Here is a 4,722-nt window from a genome sequence, read left to right as displayed (position 1 = left end):
TATATTTAAATATAAAATATTACTACAAATGCATGCAGAATATTATAATAACAACAACATCTAAATATTATGTTCTTGTGTATATTTAAAAAAATAATAATATAATAACAATAATAATAATAATAGTAATACTAATAAATGTTGTTATTATTATTATTTTATGCAGAATATATAATTAATTTGTTTGCACACCATTTAAAATGAAATGAAACTTATGTTCCAGTGGATATTCTGAATAACATCACTGAACTTCGATTAACACTGAAAAATTGCATGTTATCGTAACAAACACGAGTAAACAATATAAATAACAGGAGTATCACTAATACAGCAGCAATCTACAGAAACACAGACGTGTGACGTAAGCTTTAGTGAATACGTCTAAACTTGCTGGAAATCTCATTGTGATGCACCGAGAAGGTGAAAATAATCTTCTCCTCGTTAGAGTGAGTGAATCTTCAGGAAAGAGTGTCTGCTAGTCTTTCTGAATCTGCAGACGCAGTGCTAAAGTTTGCACATTCTGCTGTAATGAAGTCACGCGACAGACTCACAGAACAGAAGCAGCTCTGTGACGGTGAAATATGTCCAATAAATATGTCCAAATACAACTAAAACAAGTTCCACCTACCTGAGAAGTACAACTACACAAGTTATGGCTTCACTACGGTCATACGTGTCTCTGGAGCACAAAAGCAGTCTTAAGTCGCTGGGGTATATTTGTAGCAATAGCCAACAATACATTGTATGGGTCAAAATTATACATTTTTCTTTTATGCCAAAAATCATTAGGATATTAAGTAAAGATCATGTTCCATGAAGATATTTTGTAAATTTCCTACTGTAAATATATCAAAACTTCATTTTTGATTAGTGATATGCATTGCTAAGAACTTCATTTGAACAACTTTAAAGATGATTTTCTCAATATTTAGATTTTTTTGCACCCTCAGATTCCAGATTTTCAAATAGTTGTATCTCAGCCAAATATTGTCCTATCCTAACAAACCATACATCAATGGAAAGCTTATTTATTCATCTCAATGTCAATCATATATGAATGAAACTGGTCAGATTTCTGCCAAAAATAAAAAATAAATAAATTATGGCATAGTTTTATCATTAATTGATTTAGTTCAAATAATTGTATTTTCCAAATGCACTTATTCAGATTGGTCAGAATTGGCGATCTGTTCTTTGCGAAAACAGTTACATTTATTCAACTAAAAAGTAAAAACGTAAAATATAAACAAAAAATATGTTCTAAGAATTAAGTTCTGAAAATGTTATAGTAACATTTCTTAAAGTCTTTATATGTAATGCATTATAAAAGTAGTTTTAATGCATTAATTGTGCCTTGTAAAGCACCTTATAATGAATGCACTGTATAATTGTAACAGCAGCTATAAAACATTATTACACCTTAAGAAAGAAAAATGCATTAAAACGCAATAATGACAAACAAATCTTTTGCATTTTAACTTTGGTTAGAATTATTTAAGATTAGATAGAATGCATTACAACATACATTATGTATAGCTTTATAATGCATTACACAAAGGCTTTAAGTAAAGCATTGCCAGTGTTATTGCTGAATGTTGTTAAAAATGTCGTTTTTAAAAAATGTAAAAAAAAATAATTTTTCTTGGGTATATGAACGTTAAGGGAACATTTCATTTGATCATTTTGCAAAATGTTACTTTTGAATGTTCTCTGAACATCCTGAAACAAATAGTAATATTTAAAAAGCGTTGAATATTTTAAAAGTCCATGAACAACGTATAGCATTTTTGTGACCAAATAACTTTGAATGAATGTTCTATTAAAGTTACTGGAATAACATTTGTTCATAACTTTGAGAACATTCTCCGTCTAGCTGTGGAACTAGTCATATTCAATTAGCAAAAATGTATGAGACTGAAACTGATCGGATTTATTGATGATAAAAATATGAACTTGATTATTGTGTATTTAAAACACATTCAGTTTATTACCAGTTCTCACCTGTTTCAGTGATGTTTGAGTTTTATTAGTTGATGTTAAATGGCCAGAATTAAACTGCTGGTCTCATCTGGAGAACACATTTGAAAGCTTCACTGTATTTGAGTGATAGCAGGAATCCTGAAAGAGGAGAGAGTGAGGAAGAGCATCATACTGGCTCATCATCATCCTCACAGCGACGCCTGCAGATCTCTGATCAACCAGAAGAGGGCGCTAAAGAACACAAAACACAAACAAGCCACGGTCAAAGACGTCTAAAACCATAAAACAGTTCTATTTTTACACGAATATTTTACAAATAAAGAAATAAATAAAAGAGACACAATTGAGATATGTAACTCCTAAAACATTTTTGGAAAGAGGAAAAAAATAAACTTTTGTGAGATACAAAAGAAATAAAAATAACTAATTAATCCTACTTAAGAATTCTAAAAAAATAAAATAAAATAAAGTGCATGATAATGAGTCCATTCAGCATTAACTCATCATCGGGAGGCTCTTAATCACAAGAATAAAAATGATCTAACTCATTTTTTTTCTTTTGCAAAAATACCTCAGAAAGTGTTGCGTGTCCTTCTCAGGAGCTAAACATCACACAAACTGTTCAAATCTGGATGAAGTTTAAACCCTGGATTGTGTGATTTCATTATGCATCAAATAAGCATATTAATGAATATTTCTAGTTAACATCAAAGTGTTTTTTTTTATTTTATTTTTTTTTATAAAAACTTTGAATTGGAGTCTGGATGAACCTGTGATTTAGTTAGGTTTTAGTTTGTGTAACTTATTAAAACTAAAAGGTTTTTTTTTTTTTTTTTTTTTTTTATAAAAACTTTGAATCGGAGTCTGGATGAACCTGTGATTTAGTTAGGTTTTAGTTTGTGTAACTTGCATACCTACAAATTAAAGAAAATACTGCCTCAGTCATTTAAATGAACTTCATTACTTTTAACAAACTAAACATTTTGTTTAGCTGCTTTAATAGAACTAAATTTGTAGCCCGTTTGTGGAAAGTGCTAGGAATTGTAATTTTATATTTACATTTAGTAATTTAGCAGACGCTTTTATCCAAAGCTACGTACAAAGGAGGACAATAAAAGCAATCAAAATCAACAAAAGAGCAATGATATGCAAGTGCTATAACAAGTCTCAGTTAGCCTAACAGTACTTTTTTTTTTTTTATTATATAATAAAAAGAAAACAGATAAAACAAAGATAGAGCAAGCTAGAGTTAGAGGCCTTTTTTTTTTTGCTTTTTGTTAATTGTATAATAAATAACAAGAAAACAAACATATAGAATACAAAAAGAATGGAGAAGCTAGTGTTAGTTTTTGTTGTTGTTGATTTTTAAGAAAACAAGCAGTTGAAATGAACAGAGCGTGTCTAAAAGGAGCACTTTTTTTTTTTTTTGATGTATTAACATCCATCGCTGTCCAGATTCATTCTCTTACAGCAAATATATTTTCAGCCCATCGCATGAAAGTCAGCAGCTCAAACACTGTTCTCAGATAAGAGAGACATGTCTACCTGGAGCTCTGTGAGCGCTTGATTGTGGCGTGTGGAGTTCAGCTGAATGAAGCTGGAGTCTTCTCACAGCAGGACTCTTCAGTGTGGATCTGATGCTCAAAGCATGTGCTAATGCTGGTTACAGAGCTCACACAGCAGCTGGTGGATTCATCAGCAGAAGATCCTGTCCAAGTCTGAACTACCAGAGACATTCACCATCATCATCATCACATTTGTTTTTGCATGTGCATCATGGTAATACTGCGCTGTTGTAATAGCGTGGTAAAACTACAAGCAACTAATGCATGTTCTGTTAATTATTCCATACATGTAATATATATGGAACAATGCTTGCTTTTTTTTATTCATCAAGGATGCATTACAGTGGGTACGGAAAGTATTCAGACCCCCTTAAATTTTTCACGTACATTAATGAGGAAAAAAAATTAACTTAAATGATTTTAGCAAATGGCTGCAATATAACACAGAGTGAAAAATTGAAGGGGGTCTGAATACTTTCCGTACCCACTGTAAATTGATCAAAAGTGCCAACATTTATAATGCTACAAAAGATTTCCATTTCAAGTAAATGCTGTTCTTTTGAACTGTCTATTCATCTGTGGATCCTGAAAAATAAAATGTATCAGTTTCCACAGAAATATTGAACTGTTTTCAACATTGATAATAATCAGAAATGGGAGTAATGATGCTGAAAATACAGCTGCGCATCACAGAAATAAATTACAGTTTAACACATATTCACACAGAAAACAGCTGTTTTAGATTGCAATAATATTTCACAATTTTTTTATGTATTTATGGTCAGATAAATGCAGCCTTGATGAGCAGAAGAGACTTCTTTGAGAAACTTTCAAATGGAATTTCTCCAATGATCAAGTATTTTAGCTGTTAGCTCTCATCTCAGGTGATTTCAGGAAGGAAGGCTGAAGCTTCATTAACTGAAAGAGTTTGGAAAGCTTGTGCTGACGTGACGCTCAAATCCAGAAATACTTCACAGCCGTGCAGTTTTATAAATTATGTTAGTTCTCTACAAGAGCTGCTGGATAAGGGTCGCTCCCCATCCACGCTCAAATTCTATGTGGCGGCTATAGCGGCCTCTCATGTCCGTATTGAGGGCCAATCAGTGGGCAGAAATAGCGCGGTCATCCGCTTCCTGAAGGGTGCAAGGAGGCTGAATCCGCCTCGTCCCCCTACCGT

This window comes from Sinocyclocheilus anshuiensis, unplaced genomic scaffold (assembly GCF_001515605.1).
Source record: "Sinocyclocheilus anshuiensis isolate Anshui unplaced genomic scaffold, SAMN03320099.WGS_v1.1 scaffold2376, whole genome shotgun sequence".
In the NCBI taxonomy this organism is placed as follows: Eukaryota; Metazoa; Chordata; class Actinopteri; order Cypriniformes; family Cyprinidae; genus Sinocyclocheilus; species Sinocyclocheilus anshuiensis.
The sequence above is the reverse complement of the archived record's forward strand: the minus strand, read 5'-3'. Positions refer to the sequence as shown.